Genomic DNA, 20,199 nt, shown 5'->3' on the forward strand with positions numbered 1-20,199 from the left:
GGCTCCCAATATGCAGATCAGGGAGAACATGCTGGGGAAGGGTTAATTACATCACTAGTGAGTCATCAGGGAAGGGAAAGGATATGAAACATCCAAGCCTGTAAGCAAAGAGGTTTCCGGATGAGTCATTGTTCAAAGGTTCCACCCCACCCTCTGCAAACTCAGCTCAATGTGCCTAATGGAAAGGAGAGATTGTGCGCCCTCTGCTGGAGGAACATATATAGTTTATTGTCATACGAATTTACAAATCCCATGAAGGCTGCTGTGTAGTTGTGTACATGAGAACTATCATGTAGTTATGATTCATTCATTGATTGAGACACCGCGGCCATATCCCAAACTACAAATAATAAGGTATGTGCCAATGTGCACAATCATAGACATACTATATGACTGGCCCATCTATCTTTGCATATAAATGAAGTTTATTCATACCTTCAGTTATAACTGCACTCAAAAAAAATCATAATTCTATCTATCTATCTATCTATCTATCTATCTATCTATCTATCTATCTATAATTAGCAAATATGCGTGTGGAAAGTTTTGCTGTTACACCATCAAAAGCAATTGATACATCACTTTATTAAAAAAAGAAAAAAAACTTTTATTGAGGCACTACAAAATAATACATCTAACAGCAGTACAGTGCAAACATATTAAACTTATCTATTCTTTTATAACAAGTGTGTAATACAATCTATTAGTTGTAATTATGGTGATGCAACAATCACAAGAGCATACTTAAATATATCTTATCAATATAAAATGACGTGAAACAGTGAAAACATGACATATATACTGAATTACAAAATATAAACTGCTAACAGTTTAAATAACCGTTTGAAAAACATGGCTGAGAGAACCTGGATGGGAGACACTGATCACATGGTAGCTAGATGAATGAAACAGGTGGAGCTTGCACTACTATTCTGGTTGTGTACCAGGTGGCATTACGAAGGATAAAATATATTTGTTCTCTGGTTATTAGTGGAAGAGTATCTACATGAGATTCCCCTAATGTAGATATCAATTCTGCCTGTTACTCCCTGTTTCACCCAATCCATTCTAAATAAAAATTATTTTTAAATAAAGGAGTATTTGAGGCGATACAACCTTGTAAAATAGTTCTTAAGGCTAATGAGAGCTTTTTGCTCTCTAGGGTCATTCATTGTTTTGGGTCAAAAACACCCAATATTGCCCACTCAGAAGTAATGGGAACATGATTTATGAGTTTAGCCTCTGTGTATCTATAAACAAGATGCCAAGAATATTGAAAAAATATGACCTGCCCAGAGGCAATGGTAAATATTTGCTTCCTCCTGGTGGTATTTCGGGCAACAGTGGCTCTCAGAGTTTCCCATATGAAAACGTCCGAGTGGTGATAAATAAGCATTATGATAGACAGTGAAATAAATAAGCTTAGTATACATAATAGCTAATAGCGTTTTACAAGCGCTCGAAAAGGCTTTTTATAGGTATATTCAAAACAGGAAAATGGATCAACCACTTTGATATGCCTCCGGTTATCTTGGAATGATCCAGTATGTCCCTTTAAAAAAGTTTAATGAATCAACATGGATCTACTCTGTGGTGCTGGCTGCATTAGAAGCCTGTCCAGTGAGTTATCTCAGTCCTTTCCTGAAAAGTGCCCAAGAACATGGGTCACATAGAAACACGTTTTTAAAATGCTAGGGGATACGGGCTAACCATTGCAAATAATAATGAAGATACCTTTAAACAGGTCATAGGACGTTTATTGCTGATCAAATTAGCATGTCCTAGAACAGAAAGCAGAAGGCGATCCCATCCCTTTATATACATTACACCCATATCAATCCAATGGAGAGCAAGGCAGAACTATGCCTAAATATTGGAGATCCATTTTAGTCCATTGCAAGGAGAATCTAGCAGCCCATTGAGGGCATGTTTTCCTACAATAGAGTTACAATGCTGTGGATCTTTCCATGTCAATGCTATAGCCGGATCTACTGTAGAACCAAATAAAGCGATCCTATCAAGTATCTTGGAAAGGGTGCTTTCGGGATTAGCAATATTGGGCCTGATTCAGAATTGATCGCAGCAACAACCAGGGACATCACTACCCCTGCTGTGGAGTTATGGATTTAACACTTGCAGCTGTCGGAATGGTCAGCGCTGCAGGACAGGGGCACATTGTGCACTCACCACAGCAGTTTTACATGGGGAAAGCGGTATAGCACACATAACATGCGCTGATACCGCCCCCCCCCCCCCCTCCTCCCCCTTCCTGACCATCGGTCACATAACTACATCCCGATGCTTCTTACATTTGCCCCTTTGCTTGAAAAATGACATTTAGGAGCTGGCTAGTTGGTACTTCATCTCCGTCCACTTTATCTCTCTCCAAGGCTCATTACATAGACCCTTTGAATCAAATAGAGTAAAAGACTAGATGGTTTAAATTGTTCTTATGTGCTATCAAATTCTATGTTTCTACATAAAAACTAATTGGTGTTTAAATTAACTTTATGATCAGTTTTTAATTCAGTACAGTTTATCGCAACTGCAAAATAGATGGACATAGTAAGAGCAGAACATTACCAAACAGCCAGACCCCACACTACCATTACACATCTAAAGACAGCTTCCAAGAGTGCCAGTATTTGTGGGACCGCCTGGAGGAATCTGAAAAAGAAAACTATAGGCAGAGGGGCATGTGAGGAACAGGCTGATTGGAAGAAAGAGCATGTGTGGAGAAAGTTGGTGGGAAGAGGAAGGCCTGGAAGGGGAAAGCTGCTAGGAAGAGGAAGATTTCTGAGGGGAAAGCTAGCAGGTAGAGGATGGCATGTGCGGGCAAGCTGGTTGGACAAGTGGGTATGTGAGGGGAAAGCTGGTGGAAAGAGGAAAGCATATGAAGGACAAGCTGGGGGGCGGTGATTCGGAAGAGGAAGCAAGTGAGGATAAATCTGGGGGAAAGGGAAAGGCCTGTGAGGGAACAGCAGTGTGAGGGACAAGCTGATGGGTAGAGGAAGGCATGTATGGGGCAAGTTGGTAAAAAGAGGGAGACGGTAAATGAAAAGCTGGTGTGAAGAGGTAGCATGTGAGGAGAAAGCTGGTGGGAAGAGTGAACCTGTGAGAAGAAATCTCCTGAAAAGAGATAACGTGATGGAAAGGCATGTAAGAGGAAAGCTGGAGGGTAGAAGGAGTATGTGAGTGACAAACTTATGGGAAGAGGGAGCTTTGGAGGGGAAAGCTGATGGGAAGAGGAAGGCATGTGAGTGACAAGCTTGTGGGAAGAGTAGGCATGTGAGAGAAACGCTGGATTTAAGACCATGTGAAAGAAAAGCTGGTTAGTAGTAGCGCATGTGCATTTGAGGGTAAGCTGGTCAACAGAGACATGTGAGGACAAAACTGTTGGGTAGAGGGGGACATGTTAATGTGATATCATTATGTTCAGTGCCACCTTATTGTGACTTCCTTTTTTTTTGTTCCAAAATATAACATTAGAACCAGCCCACACTGCTCTTGAAAATCCAGAGTGTGCCTCTGGGCAGCAGTGGACTCTGGACAGCTTTCTGCAGTGGACATCTGCAACCAAAAGAATGAAAGAGTTAATATTTTTATTTTACAATAGTAGCACTTCTTATACAATGCCCACAGTAGTAGTGCTCCTTATGCAATGTCCACTGTACTGGTAGTGTCCCTTATATAGACCCCATAGTAGTGGTGCCCCTTATGCAATGCCCGCAATAGTAGTACGCCTTATGTTCCCGGGAGTGATGCCCCTTATGAAGTGCCCCCTTTACAATGCCCTCATTAGTAGGCCCCCCAGTAGTAATGCCCATAATGGTAATGCCCCTGTGTAGTATTGCCCCAGTAGTAATGTTGCCTGTAGTAATGCCCCCGTTTAGCCCCTTGTAGTTTAGCCCTAGTAGTTATGACCCCAGTAGTTTGCCCCCCCTTTAGTTTAGCTTCTCAGTGATAATGCCCCCAGTAGTTTAGCCCTCATGTAGTTTGACCAATGTAGTTTAGCCCCCTGTAGTTTAGCCCCAAGTAGTTATGCCCCTGTAGTTATGCCCCTGTAGTAATGCCCCTGTAGTAATGCCCCTGTAGTAATGCCCCAGTAGATGCCCCTTAGTAGTAATGGCCCCCAGTAGATGTACCGTTACAAAGGAAAAAAAAACAGACAAAACATAGACCATGCCCACCAAGCCCCACTCCGTGTCCGGCAGCTGCAGTCCTCCCCGCCCGCTCCTCTCTCCCATAGCGCACAGTGACGGCACCGGAAGCCGGAGCTCAATACTGAGCTCCTGCCTCCGGCTGCCGCTGTGGAGAGAGAGCCGGGCGTCCACTGGTAACACAATCTCAGCGGGCGCCCGTGATCTCCCTGCAGCAACAGGGACACCTTGCCGGGTTAGGTGAGCCGGAGAAGGCAGAACTGCGTTCAGTCTCCAAGTCGAACTGACGGAACGCAGTTCAGCCCCGTTCCGGCTCACTTTAACCCCTCATACTGAGAAATCTTAAATCAACCCTGTAAGTTCCAAAATAGTTAAGGTTGACAGATACAAAAATCCAGGCTGCAAATTTGAATACAGAGTAGAAATATAGCATGCTTAGAAAGTAGTTCAGGATAAAGCATGTAATAAAGAAGAACTGAAATGATTGCATACACAATGGGATTAGCATATGTGCGGCGTCTATGTATGCTGCAGTAAATGGGGGCGGTGCTTAGTAACACTTTTTTTAAATAAAATTCCTGCAGAATTTTAAAGCAGCATTCACAAGTAGGGAGGAAAAAAAAAAAACCTACGTAGGGCATCATTCAGCCTTACCCTATGGGGGCTGCTCTGTGCGGCTGGGCAAATACTGCGGTTATGGATGTGGGGGTTTGAACAGGAGGAGGACAAATCAGAGGCTGCAATCTCTGTGATATAATCAAGATTGGGGTTCTGATTAGTTCCCCAGTTTACAACCCCTCCTCAGCCATAATGGTATTGAGCAGAAATGACTCCCACGGTTGTATTTGACAGGCATACTACAGTTGGTATTGCGGACACATGTTAAGGAGAAGTTAGAATGTTTCACAGTCACACTTATTGTGGGGGAGTGGCATTTTAAAATACGTAATTCAAAAATGTAGGTTTGTTTTGCTTGATTGATTTTTTTCTTCAAGAATCAAAAGCATAAACAGAAGATTAACTTTAGTTTTTCATAAATATTTCATGTGGTCTTATGGCAGGGGTTTTGTTACTGGGGAGCAGAGGAAAGTAGGGAGTACTAATTACATGGCCCAAGGACTGATGTAGGGGGCCTAAGCTGGGGATGCTGTCAATGTTAATACAACAATGTTAACAGTTATGTTGACTCTAAACATGTCTGCATCTGCAGAATGACATTCTGACATTCTGCAGGGACTGGTGGGTTAGGGTTAGGCTGTGAGACAGGAGGGTTAAGGTTGGGCTGTAAGAGAAGAGGTTAGGATTAGTAAAAAGGGCAGAGGTGTAGCTAGGTGCCATGGTGCCCTGAGCAAGGGTATGTTTTGGCACCCACCTCCCCTGTACTGAATTGGGGGGCCTAGCCAATATGTGTTGGCATGTTACATTTGAAAAAAAAACCCAACAATATTTAAAATACTAAATTGGTGACAGGCCCGGTTCTAGACCATGTGGAGCTCAGTGCAAAGTTTCCTTTAGGTTCCCCCCATGTTTAAAATAGAATCAGTATGTGCCGAAGGCTTGCAACAACAATATAGGGGCATGGCCACAGAAAAATACCAATTCACATTACACCACACAGTAGTATCCATTATTCACAGTACCCCTTATACACGTTGTGCCACACAGTACAGCACCTTATACACATTACACCACACAGTAGAGACCCTTATACATATTACACCATGGTAGAGCTGCTATGGAAGTAGCTGTATTTAACTATTTACTTGTCTAATTCAAATACATTAAAAATACTATATATGCCCTGACTGACCTGACCTCACAACCCCCCAATTCCGCAATAAAAAAAGCCCCAAAGGTGACACCCCACAGACCTGATAACCCCCCCCAATCTCTGAATAAAATAATGCCCCAAAACTGAACCCCCCCCCAGATCTGATAATCTCCCAAATGCTCAATGAAAATAATGCACCAAAACTGCCCCCCACCCCTCAACTTGATAATTCCCCAATGCCTCAATGAAAATAATACCCTAGAACTACCCTAGCCTCAGTGAAAATAATGTCCCAGATTTGCCTGAGGGGCAGAGAGAGCTGTGTCGCAGCAACCTGAGGGGCAGAGAGAGCTGTGCCGCAGCAGCCTGAGTTGCAGAGAGAGGTGATGCAGCAGCCTGAGACACAGAGTGAGGTGCTGCAGCTTCTAATGCTGAGAGATGTTCTGTAGCAGTAGCTGGGGGAGAGAGGTGCTGCAGCAGCCAGGGCAGAGAGAGGTGATACAGCAGCAGGGGCAGAGAGAGGTGCTGCAGTAGCTGGGGCAGAAAGAGGTTCTGCAGTGGCTGCTACAGAGAGAGATGCTACAGCAGCAGCTGGGGCAGAGAGAGGTGCTGCAGCATCAGGGTGTAGTATGGTATGCCGGCGGTCGGGCTCCCGGCGACCAGCATACCGGCGCCGGGAGCCCGAATGCCAGCATACCGACAGTGTGGCGAGCGCAAATGAGACCCTTGCGGGCTCGCTGCGCTCGCCACGCTATTTTATTCTCCCTCCAAGGGGGGTCGTGGACCCCCACGGGGTAGAATAAGTGTCGGTATGCCAGCTGTCGGGATCCCGGCGCCGGTATACTGTGCACCGGGATCCCGACAGCCGACATACTGAAGACCACCCGCAGCATCAATGTAGAGAGAAGTGCTGCAGCAGCCAGGGCAGAGAGAGGTGATACAGCAGCAGAGGCAGAGAGAGGTTCTGCAGAAGGCTGTTCAGAAAGAAGTGCTGTTTCAGCAGCTAGGGCAGAGAGCTGCTGCAGCATCTGAAGTAGAGACATGTGCTGCAGCTGCCAGGAAAGAGAGAGGTGCTGCATTGGAGGGGGCAGAGAGAAGTACTGCAGGACAAAAGTAACCCTGCTGCACAGCTACAAGTAGGGGTTTGGTATGCTTTACCGCTGCATGGGATGCCAAATATCAGTATATCTACATCAACAACGCGAGCGATGGAATGCTGGCAGGGGTTGAGTGCATCTAAGTCCCTTGCGGGCTCGGTGGGAGCTTAGCTCGCCACAGGTTCTATTCTCCCTCTATGGGTGATGCGGACACCCATAGAGGGGTAATCACCTACCTCGCCGGTATACCGGTAGCGGTATGGTGCCCCCGTCAGGATCCTGACGATCGTTGTGCTAACTGCACACCACAAGAAGACAGGGAGACATATAAAGATGGCGGGCAGAGCTCCGGCATGTGCCAGCTGTCAGTGTCTCTTGCTGTCGCCTCTGGCCTGCCCTGTTCCCTACCAAGTCTGATTCAATGCGCCTCCCCCCCCCCCACCACTCTGCTTGTCCTCCTCCAGCTCTGCAGCTGCCAGTACAGTGGTCCACGGGAAGGGGGAGTGGTGGGCGGCAGCGCGCCCTCTAACTTTTTCGTCTCCTGGAGCTTGCAATCCGCCGGAGCCACCCTCGCTACCCCTGCACTAGCGGGAGCCGGAAGTCATCAGAACATCACCACAGGACCAGGTAGATGCCACTGGAGCCACCGTATCAGGTAAGTCCACCAGGGATGGTTTGTCAACACTTTAATCATGTTGACATCTCATGAGTGCCAACATAATGAATGTCAATGTTAACATGCTAAGCATGTCGACATTATGACCATGTTGACATTAGAAATGTTGACAAATATACTACATCCCCAGGCAGAGCCAGCCAGGGACTCCCTTTAGTTGCACAATGATAACAGTGAATGTCTTACTGGGCAGATGTGGACAATCCCCCCATGCCTGGCCACCACCCCCTGTTTAGTACAGGGGCACTCAATGTCATGACAGCCCAGAATATGGAAGTAATTAATACTGGTCCAACTGTAAATGTTAAGTAAGAACAAGAAATCCTGTTCTGTACATGGTCAATTTATTTCACATGAGTCATCCTTTTCTACAGATACGTAAATGTTCATTAATATTTCAGCTTGAAATTCTTAAACAATATTATGTGAGAGCATGCAGAATGAATGAGCGACTAGCATATACCGATGTCATTCCAGTACTGTCCATGTGTATTTGGTTGCAACAGAAACTTTTTGCAACAGCTGGTAAAAGCCATTCCTTTTTACAGGTCTAGAAATGCTACGGGCAGTTTTGTACATGTTGCACTTAAGAAGCCGTGAAGCCGTTTAAGCAGGTGCTCTCAAGAATGGACTGAGAGTTAGACATACTGTTGGTGATGCTATATATACCAGGCAGTTGTATAAAAGTTGCGTATAGTACCAGCTGTTGGGAGACCACGCTGGGGGTCACATTCTTTGCATTGCCATCATAGAGATTCCTTCCAGGGCTTATACACAGCACTTAGTCCGGTGAGCGTTAGGTGGAGCCCGGAGGATCATCCTGGTTGTTACATGGCTTTATTTAATGAAAAGGGAAGTCTGGGTGTAATCTTGATGCTTCTACAACAATTCCAAGAGCGTGGCACTCCCAATAGGATGCAGTTATGCTGTCAGTTCTAATGTACTTCAATCTTAATGTGCATATATTTCCATATGAGTCAAAGAGCTGATAGATAAAATATGTTTTATCTATGCAATAAAGAATTCATGGTACTGTTCTATACTGATTTTGAAACAGATCTTGCCAAAGTTTCCATGTAGAAGTGGACATCTTCTGAATATTACAGCTTGCTACTTAAAAATATTAATCTTTCATGTAGAAATTAAATGATCTAAAGTCAACCTTTTGAGCTATAGCTTTTAATGCTTTTTTTTTAAAAAGGATTGTCCCTAGTACAAATTCCCTTCTTATCCCATTTGTGACGCTAATGAGTAGTCTTATAGCTGCTATGCAGGGGCATAAGCTCATCCCAGCCTCCCAGGGGCAAGTAGGAGCTCAGCTTAAAAAAAGGGAAAACAAACACTGTGTGTGTGTGTGTGTGTGTGTGTGTGTGTGTGTGTGTGTATGTATGTATGTATGTATGTATGTATATATTTAATATAATACAATGAAGGAGCAAGGGCTTAACTATCATAGGTGCAGGCAGGGAATGCAACTGCTATGGGGACCAGACTTGGCAGGTGGGCACCTTCCATGTTAAAGTTACAAGTGTTGTTGTTACAATCATCATCATCTATTATATGGTGCCACAAGGGTTCCGCAGCACCTAGCAAAGTACATAAACAATGAACAAGACAAGAAAACAATGACTTACAGTACAAGACAATGTAGGACAAGTACATGTTATACAAATATTATATACATTTTTCACCATTGGTAGATAGATTGAGGCCTGTAAAACTATTGCCTTGGGGCCTACAATATATGTAGTTACGCACCTGGACCTTCTCATTGTAATGTGGTATAAAATGACCTGGAGGGCATTATAATGTTACATAGTATGAAGTGGGGCACTGTAATGTGGCACAATATGAAGGGGAGGTACTATAGTGTAGCATAATATGAGCAGCGGCACTGTAATGTGGCATAGTATGAACTGAGGACACTGTGTTATAATGTGAATTGGGGGTACTGTGTTACATAATGTGTACTGACAGCACTACAATGTAACATAATGTGAACCAGGACACTCTTATGGGGCATATAAAGAACAACTGGTGCAGGAAGTGCAGCTGCTATAGGGCCCGGAGCTGAGAGGGGCCCATCTTCCCTATCAAAGTTACATGTATCGTATACATTTTCAACCATTGAGTGGTACATAGGGGCCTTTACAAACTTTTGCCTTTCGTCCTACAATATATCTAGTTACACCTCTGGACCTGTTCATTTCACTGTGGTATAAAATGAACTGGAGGGCATTATAATGTTACATGTAGTAATATGAACTGGGGCACTGTAATATGGCACAAAATGAAGTGGAGGCACCATAGTGTGGCATAATATGAACTGGGGGCCATTTAATGTGGCATAATATGAACTGTGGACACTGTATATAGTAATATGAATTAGGGGTACTGTATTACAAAATGTGTACTGGCAGCCATACAATGCGACACACTATGGCAGGCATGTCCAAACTGCGGCCCTCCAGCTGTTGAGAAACTACCCATCCCAGCATGCCCTGACACAGCTTTAGCATTCTCTGACAGCAAAACTGTGTCAGGGCATGCTGGGATATGTAGTTTCACAACAGCTGGAGGGCCGCAGTTTGGACATGCCTTTACTATGGTCTATAAAATTAACAAGGGCAGTTCTATGGAAGATAACATTATCTAAGGCACTATTATAGTTCGGCAAGTAAACTAGGGCACTATTATGGGGCATAAAATCAACAACTGCTGCAGAGAGGTGTCTATCTAGAAGCATTGGGACAGGGGCCCCTTTAAAATATTGCTATGGGGCCCACAAAGTTCTGGCTACGTCCCATGTTGACAACCTTACAAAAATCAGTTTAAAAGCTGTCTTGCACTGTAGCTTTTATTTTGGGGGTCACATTGTAATTTTTCTACATTGTTCGCACTTATACTGCCCCTTTGTAGAAGGTAACTCAATAGACCAGATGGAAAACTGAAGAAAGTGTCCAGCTATATGCGAGTTCTCGGACCCTGATCATGAACCCTCAAAGTACTCTGTGGTGATTGTTTAGTACAGCGGTTATTTATAGTTAGGAAACAATTTACAGTTACACCAACTACACAGTACCTTCCCTGCTTCTTCTATAATATGGATCTAGTTAATATGTTTTGTTATTATTCCAATCCATATGCTTTACAAGTTAAAGAGGAACTCCACCCTTGGGATTTTGCTTCCATAAAGAATTGCAGACTGTAAACCACACTGTTTGTTAGCATTGTTGGATGATAGAGAGGAACAGACAGCTTGCTTGCAATACAGTCTGGCACAGAGCATTACTACAGTAACAGATGAAAGGTTTTCTCACGAGTTTCAGTAATAAGAGTAGGAGGGAAGCATAAAACGTTTGAATAAGTGCATACTTTAAGCACAGCCAGTGAGTCAGATTCCATGAGTATTACCCTGTCATGTGCTGGGAATTATAAGTAATAAAGAGCTTCAGCATTATAGAAAATGCTGTGTCATCCTATCATGTACGTCCTTGGTCATTGGACTGCAATAGGTCCTGCTTTTCCCACCTCTACCAATGTCATACCTCCCAACATGACCCTCTCCAGGAGGGACAAAATGCTCTGTCTCTGGACTTTACTGTTAATTTATGAAGCTGGCACCTGTGTTGAACAGGTTAATGGATAAGAAAGGTGTTTCAGCACAGGTGAGGGCAATAAAAAATGGAGAGGGAAGTGCAGGAGCAGAGCATTCTGTCCCTCCTGGAGAGGGTCATGTTGGGAGGTATGCAGTGTTTGTCACTAAATGAAGTTGTTTTGTAACTATTTTGTTACTTTTACCATGGTAAAGGTTAGGAAAGGTGGCTGTTATGTACCAGTGACGTGGTAATAGCTTTGCAGCCAAAAATATGGGAGTGCTACATGACTCTTATCTGTAAGGACATGCATAAAAGCATTGTGGAATTTTCCAGGAAGTACAGTGACAATTGGCTGTTGGCCAGATATACGCTCTGCGTAGACTCTTTGTTTTTGGTGCTCAATACTTATGAATAAATTGTTAGAATTTAAATGTAACCTTTATTTGTTAAGTTGAAATATTACTACATAATGGTATAATTGTATATGCATTTACATGGCCACAAATAACAACCAAGGGCCTGACTCAGGTTTGTTAGTAAAGCAAAAAAGCACACAACTGGGTAAAACCATGTGCACTGCAGTTGGGGCAGGCAGATGTAACATGTGCAGGGAGGTTTAGATTGGGTGGGTTATATTGTGTCTGTGCAGGATAAATACTGTCTGCTTTTGCATGTAGCCCACACATGATATACCCCTTTTCCACTAGCTCAAAAAACACTGGTAAATGCACGGGGGCGCAAATTTACCCGTGTTTTTTGCTAGTGGAAAAGGATCCCTCTGCAAAAACCCGGATCAAGTGATCCGGGAATCCTACCCGGTAAGCTGTGCAGTGTAAACGAAAGCCGTGTCGATGCGACACGGCTCCCGTTCACAGTGTATGGAAGGGCGGCGCTGGGAGATCATGTTATCTCCCAGCGCCACCCCTGCCGTGTCGCCGGCAGCGTCACCAACTTGGCAATATGCCGGGTTGGTGAGTGCAGTGGGAAAGGGGGCTGAGCACAGGCTGCAGCCAGGTAGCACACATGTCAGGCTCCCGGCTGCGACCTGTGCTTCTTAGGTGTTAAAGGGGTATTAGACAGCTTTATTTTTACACTGCAATTAGACTGCTTGGACACAGCGCACCCAAATCTAACAACTATACCTGTCCACACATAGCCAGATTAAGGGGGGCTCAAGGGATACCATGGGCATAACCCAGATCCCCCTCTGTCAGGAGGCCTCCCAGCTGGAGAACACTGATATCACTAGCACTCCCTCTTTTCAGTAGCAGAACAAGACAGCCAGCATGTGAGCAGGACAGTATACAGTGTCAGAGGAGAGATAGGATGGGGGGAGAGCTATAAGTGACCCAGGGATTCCAGCTTCTCCTCATCCCCGCCTAGGTGTCTGGGTCCTGTGTAACCAGTTATCTAAGGAGAGCATTCAAGTCTAGAGAGAGACACACACAGAGTCTTGCTGAGCCCTGTCCCAGTGTGTAAGTAGTACAGAGGCGTTTGCTATTCTTGCATGTGAAAAGATAAATTATAGATTTTATTTTTTGTACATTTTAAGAATTGCATTGCATGAAAACTTTATAAAATAGTTCTCTCAATAAACAGTATCCAGGCATTATTAAACTATTGCTTAAATCTGATATACACCATTTGTTTAAATTTAATTTACAGAATCCATACCTCCCAACATGACTCTTTCCTGGGGGAACAAAATGCTCTCTACCTGACTTCCCTCTTAATTTATGATCGCAATCACCTGCGTTAAAATACCTTTCTTATCAATTAAATAGTTCAACACGGGTGATGCCAATTATATATTAAGAGGGAAGTCCAGGTAGAGAGCATGTTGTCCCTCCTTTATTGGGTCATGTTGGGTGGTATGCACAATCTAGTATACACCCACCCTTCACCCGGGCCCCCCTGTCTTAAGTGTCCGGCTCCCCCAATGCTTAATCCGACCCTGGGTCCACATAAAATAGTTATCTTATAAAACATTTTTTTTTTATTGAAGCAAAGAAATGAATATGTACTTTACACAGTCCTAAATCAAGAAATAAAATAAAACATGAACCTGTGCACGGTCACCCAATGCATGGTCCAAAGAATGTTTCTTTTGGCTCTTATTCAGTATGGATCACAAAAGTACAAAAATCGCAATCAGGCGATTTTTGTTTGTTCCTCACATACTCTCCGTTAGCACAGCGCATGCGTGAGCTAGCAAAGTGTGATCACACTTTGAGTGACATCAGCGGGCGTCAGCTGTAGAGCAGTGGTGAATAGACGCACAACATCTATTTATGGCCATCAGAGGTACTGGGGGCATACCAGCAGCTCACAGAGTGCTGGGCATGTCCCATCAGTGATGGACACGTGGAGGTGTGACTCGCGATCGCGGAGTCCCTGTGAGGTCATGTCCCCTTCGGGAGTCCCGAATTCCTTGTCAAGAATGTTGGGAGGTTTGATAAACCCTTCGTGGTTCGGATTGTTTATCTGATCTGCCGACTAATCGGGCATCGTGTACTCAGCTTTACTCGTATGCACTCTGCAGATTTCACTGAAAGAATGCTTGCAGAATCAGAACCGAGCGATCGGATGTGAAGATAGGTATTCTAAACTTCCAGGCGTAGGGGGCTGACAATGGTGTTTGTCAATCAGTTGTTGCAGCCTATGGCTGGCAGGGGGTGTGTTAGTAAGAAAAGGTATCTAAGGCGCTCTTTGTGCAGAACACATCTTCTTTTGTCCAGGTTTGTTGCAACTTCAGTTACTCTGGCTGGTTAAGGCCTAGAAACTTTATATCTTTGCTGTGTTTTCCCTTCCTTCCCAATTCTTAACTTACATTCTAATTGTTCATTCTGTTTCCCCCGACACTTATGCTTTGTTTACATTGGCTGGGTGCAGTCTTTTTATTCCCCTACAATCTCTATCCTTTCTGGTAACTGATCTGCTTTTTAATTGGTCCAGTTATTTCTATTCAGAAGCGGGCGACCCTTCTACACTTGTTGCTAGGTAGTGCATATCCGGCATTCGTTTTATACCCCCCCACCCCCATTTTCCCCCATATCCCTCTCTCCTCCTTCTCCTCTTCCTTCCTTTCTGTGCATCCATGTCCCGTCCCCACCGCACCACGCAAACCCCCACACGATGCCTTGCAGCCGCTTCATCAACTCTGGCTGCAGCTGCCTTACAAAACCCCCAGCAGCTCTCTCCAAGCTGGGCTGGCTGGTGAACGGGTGCCCCATTTGCCGACTGATCCGACTGATTAGCTCAGCACGGTCATGGTCATCCTGCGGCCGTATGGGAGCATCAGCGGCAGGGAGGGATCGCCAGCGTCAGCGCTCCCGTCAGGGGCGGGTAACAATGGGGCAGATTTTATTAAGCTCGGTGAAGTGATAAAGCGGAAGGTGATAAAGCACCAGCCAGTCAGCTCCTAACTGACATTTTTCAAACCCAGCCTGTGACATGGCAGCTAAGATCTGATTGGCTGGTCCTTTATCACCTTCCATTTTATCACTTCACCGAGCTTAATAAATCTGCCCCAATGTCCAGTGTAGCAGCCATCTGTTTCCAGCTCTGTCGCCTGCCCACAGTCATATCGCGGACAGGTGCGCGACCGGAAGTGGGCCGCGGCGGGGGTGCACTACAGGAAGCACATCACTGCCTGGGCCCTCTGTGGCTGTCGCTGGAGTACTGCACAGCAAACCGACTGGGGAAAGCCCAGTGAGGCACACACGGCGGAGGAGGTGTCAGAGGGGGAGGTGGCTCCGATGTTTTTTTTGCAGCGGGACCAGTCATAAACGCTGTAGGTACCGCAGGACGGCCTGACCAGTAACTATGTCAGCAGGGGGGGCACAGGCAGCCGAGCCACCACACTCAGTGCAGAATCAAACAGCCAAGGGAGCAGGGCATGGTCACGGCAAATGTGTGCCTCCATGAAGAAAGCCGTCTTGGCCCACAAACCTATGTGTTTGGCCCCCTTTTTGGATACTAATATGTTTTACTCCAGGTTGCATTGCGTTCATTGCCTTCCAACTCTCTAAACAGCCCCATGGGGGATGGTAAAGGTATCCAGTTTATAAGTCTACCAGCATGAAGTCTATGTGCCGATTTTGACAGAGATGGTGTTTTTTCTTCAAAGTGTCATCTCGGGAATTTACTAAACTCAAATCACGGCAGTGTTGAGGGCATTCGTATTTTTTTGGAAGTCCTAGGAAAAAATTACGAATGAATACACCATCGGTCAAATACGCCTGGAATTTGGTAGAAATCGGTAATTTACTAAAAAGTGCAAATCACAAACACTGCCGACAATAGCCAAACACTGCTGTGAAAAAATACAAATCTGGAAAAAGTGCTAAAAAAAACCAGACCTGCTTTTTTTTACCGTGTTCGGATAGGCATGCACGGATCCATGAGATCCGTGCATGTTTTTCAGTGGGAAGGGGTGGGAAAGTGTTAATTTTTCCAAAAAAAAAATGCGTGGGGTCCCCCTCCTAAGCAAAACCAGCCTCGGGCTCTTTGAGCCGGCCCTGGTTGAAAAAATATGGGGAAAAAAGTGATAGGGGTTCCCCCATATTTAAACAACCAGCACCGGGCTCTGCGCCTTGTCCTGGTTCCAAAAATACGGGGGACAAAAAGCGTAGGGGTCCCCCGTATTTCTGAAACCAGCACCGGGCTCCACTAGCCAGATACATAATGCCACAGCCGGGGGACACTTTTATATTGGTCCCTGCGGCCCTGGCATTACATACCCAACTAGTCACCCCTGGCCGGGGTACCCTGGAGGAGTGGGGACCCCTTCAATCAAGGGGTCCCCCCCTCCAGCCACCCAAGGGCCAGGGGTGAAGCCCAAGGCTGTCCCCCCCCCATCCAAGGGCTGCGGATGGGGGGCTGATAGCCTTTTTGTCAAAAATTGAATATTGTTTTTCGTAGCAGTACTACAAGTCCCAGCAAGCCTCCCCCGCAAGCTGGTACTTGGAGAACCACAAGTACCAGCATGCGGTGGAAAACCGGGCCCACTGGTACCTGTAGTACTACTACTAAAAAAATACCCCAATAAAAACAGAAGACACACACCTTGAAAGTAAAAGTTTAATACATACATCCACACCTCCATACACACATACTTACCTATGTTCCCACGAGGGTCGGTCCTCTTCTCCATGTAGAATCCATGGGGTACCTGTTGGAAAAATTATACTCACATAATCCAGTGTAGTTCGGTCCTCTTCTTTTCTATTTGTAATCCACGTACTTTGCAAAATAAAAAAAAGGATACACGACCACGCACTGAAAGGGGCCCCATGTTTTCACATGGGACTCCTTTCCCCGACTGCCAGGAACCCCCCCCCCTGACTTCTGTCTAAGAGGGTTCCTTCAGCCAATCAGGGAGCGCCACATTGTGGCACCCTCCTGATTGGCTGTGTGCTCCTGTAGTGTATGTCAGGCAGCACATGGCAGTGTTACAATGTAGCGCCTATGCGCTCCATTATAACCAATGGTGGGAACTTTGTGGTCAGCGGTGAGGTTACTTTTGGTCAACCGCTGACCACAAAGTTCCCACCATTGGTTACAATGGAGCGCATAGGCGCTACATTGTATCACTGCCGTGTGCTGCCTGACATACACTACAGGAGCACATCCGGCTGTAGGGACCCATGTTTTAAGGGTGTGGCCAGGCTCCACTGGGAGCATGGCCATCCACCACAGAGGGTTTGCTAATTATTACAGAGTACATGTTCTGTGCCCCTTGGTAAATGCATAATAAACCAAATTCTTGTGAAGTATAATGTAACATATGTATAATGCATAATTTAAGCGCACTAGGATAGAGTCTGGAACCTGATCCCTAGAGGAGGAGGAGGGCCCACAGGCAGTGGGGCCCACCGGTGGTTTCCCCCGTTCCCCTGGGGGCCAGTCAGACCTTGAGTCCTGTCCTCACTGATACATCACCCTTGATAACCCGTGTAGGTTTAGCATGCAGCACATAACCCTGGACTTTCACTGACAGCGGCGGTGTACCTACATCTAGTCAGCCGGTACCGCGTCAATGCAGCTGCCTTTACTGCGTTAGCAACAGCTTCCCTACTTTCTGTCTGTTCTAGCCCCATTTCAGCAACACTTTAACCCATTACCACAGCAGTAACACCCCAGTGAACAGGCCAACTAAGTAAGTTTTTCAGAGGGTTAGCTCCGGTTTTTAGGGCAGCAAACAATAGCGACCATGGCTACATCCCACGCGGTCTGCACAAATGCTTATGTAATACAGTAGGATGTAGAGGTCCAGGAGGAGGTGTTTTCCGTCTTTTTTCAGGTTCCATGGCAAGGGAAGATAGTCAGCAGGGTGTGGACTCTTATGGAGTGTCGGATACATTTCACCCGCAACTGGCGCATCCAAAAAGTCAGGCGAGTCTCTGGCAGGGTCCAGCTTCTTGCCTCATTCTCTGTCTTCTATGGGGTCACACGCTGATTGTGCGGATAACGTACATAAACAAGCGGCCAGGCACGCAAAACGCGAGGCCATGCGCTGCTCTAGTCTGGCTCACCGCACACGTAGGCGTAAGAAGCAGTACAAAAGGACACCGAGTTAGCAAGGGGTACATTGCGAGAATACTGCAGTATTGCGTGTTTTCCGGGGGGGCGTGTCGTACAAAAATCTGTAAAGGTTATTACTTGAATATGGTTGGTCTTACACAAAAACAAAAAGTCCCTCTAAGCCAGGGAGAAAAGGGGAGCATTGGCATATAAGCATTTAAGCATATATAATGGCGGGCAGGGTTTTTTGCAATGTTGTGCGCAGCCGCTATCCCCAGATGCACCCGCTGCTGCACATGAAGGTTATCAGGTACCTTCATCTCGTACCTAGCACACAACCTCCTTCCCGCAGCACCCAACGGTCTTCTGGTGGTAAATGTTTTTCTTTTAATAATGCTTAGTGCACACAAGGTCACCAGTGTTGTTTTGCAGCACCTCTGCATGCGTTGCAGGGACACCCACCCCATCTCTCGATGTTTCAAATCATGGGCACAGCAGCATCCTAGCCCCGCAGCCATGCCCACAGGTACTAAGCAGGTATAATCTCCTGTTCGTATGGGAACAAGGTCCAAATGCTGGGCTGGTACACAAATGAACAAGCCAACGGTTTTAGATACAGATCTCGTTTACTGGTCCACTAATCTCTTAACGCAGATTCCCCCCCCCCCCCCCCCCCATATTTGGATTTTCATGGGCAAATTGACCCAAGGGGTAAGAAAAAAAGTTGCAGCATAAGTCAAGCTCGGACGCATGATAGGGCCCTTTTGTTTTTGGCTGATCACTAATTCCTTTTACGTTTTGCAGGTAATTTAGCCGGCATATAGGGCCTAACCGAGTATTCGTTGGGCACCGGCAGCATTGTTTATCATTACTGCCAGGCATGGCAGGGAAAGGGAAGCATAGTATCTTGGCTGCAGACATTAAGAGTCGGCATCGCACAATGCTTTCAGGTATTTAAGAGTCAGACTTAGCGGGCAGATCCAGAGCCTACATCGCGCTTTGCCTAGCGGGAATTTCCCTATATACCAGGCTAAAGGCCTCCCCGGCAACACCAAAATCTTTATAATTAACAAGGCATCTAAAGAAGGGCCAAGACCCCGCCACCTGCCTCAGTCCCCAGGAGACCTGTGTGCGCGCAGTACTCGCAGAGGAGGCCCCACTTGCAACTTACCCTCTGGGTGGTCACTGTAGCAGGGCGTGGCAGGCATCAACCTCCCACATAAGCAGTCTTGGTACACATTCATTGAGCATTGGCGCAGCAGCCAACAACGGTAGGTTGCTCCATTGTCGGAGATCCAGGCCTTGGGTCGGTATAAATCGGCCATTTACAAGCACAGTATTCTTACACCTACTTTTATTTGTGAGTTTTATGTTTACGTTGTTGCGTTTGTCCACATTTACGTTTGTCTTGTTGGTCCCCCTTGTCCCTCCTACTCGGGCCTAGCAACTCGCTATTGTTGCCAATTAGGGGTCTTGAGTGTCTTGAACATTTTTACCTGAACTGATGGGCTAATTTGGCACCGCATTTCAAACAATTTGGATCTATTGATGTCCCTCAGCAGGTTTACCATCATTTCACCTCAAGCCGAGTTCACCTGTGTTACCCTATACCCGTCCACACCCCCTCACACTCTCCCCCACCCCCCCACTTCATTCCTTCCCTTCTGTGTCTCATGTTGTACACACCTCTTTAGCAAGTTGGTAAGCAGATAGTTCAATTTTCTTTTGGCAGATCTTCATTTTAGTCATGCCCATATTCAAACACATTTATTAATGTTATGTTAATACCTTTCCTCTCCCCTTCATTAGTACCACGTTGGCATCCTGGGTATGTTGCAATGTGGGTAACACTCGTGTATTCTGGGCGGCAAATGTAATGGACTCAGGGGGTAATTCAGAGTTGATCACAGCAGCAAATTTGTTAGCAGTTGAGCAAAACCATGGGGGTAATTCCAAGTTGATTGCAGCAGGATTTTTGTTAGCAATTGGGCAAAACCATGTGCACTGCAGGGGAGGCAGATATAACATGTGCAGAGAGAGTTAGATTGGGTGGGGTGTGTTCAATCTGCAATCTAATTTGCAGTGTAAAAATAAAGCAGCAGTATTTACCCTGCACAGAAACAAAATAACTCACCCGGTGTCCCTCCTGCTACCAGCGGCTTATGGTTAAGCAATATCTCTTGGTGCCGTTTCCGTTTGCATGCTGATCGGCTGTGGAGACTCTCCGGTGCACCTCGCTAAAGGTGCTTTCCCTGCAACTGTGACTGAGACCTACAACGGGGGCCGTCCACGGACAATTAAAGGATATACTCCTGGCTGTGAGTATAAAGTGGACATTTGCTATTATGGCCCATTAGCACAGTGAGAATGA

General features: G+C 45.8%; 1 long non-coding RNA gene across 1 annotated transcript in view; it reads right to left on the bottom strand.

Annotated features, from left to right (window-relative positions):
- Positions 1–619: 619 nt before the first annotated feature.
- The window catches only part of LOC134933084 (uncharacterized), an 89,630-nt gene continuing 70,050 nt past the window's right edge, over positions 620–20,199 (bottom strand). The window contains exon 3 of the long non-coding RNA XR_010179599.1: positions 620–3,570. This is a non-coding gene — a long non-coding RNA (uncharacterized LOC134933084). The remainder of the gene's footprint in view (positions 3,571–20,199) is intronic.

This window comes from Pseudophryne corroboree, chromosome 6 (assembly GCF_028390025.1).
Source record: "Pseudophryne corroboree isolate aPseCor3 chromosome 6, aPseCor3.hap2, whole genome shotgun sequence".
Taxonomy (NCBI): domain Eukaryota; kingdom Metazoa; phylum Chordata; class Amphibia; order Anura; family Myobatrachidae; genus Pseudophryne; species Pseudophryne corroboree.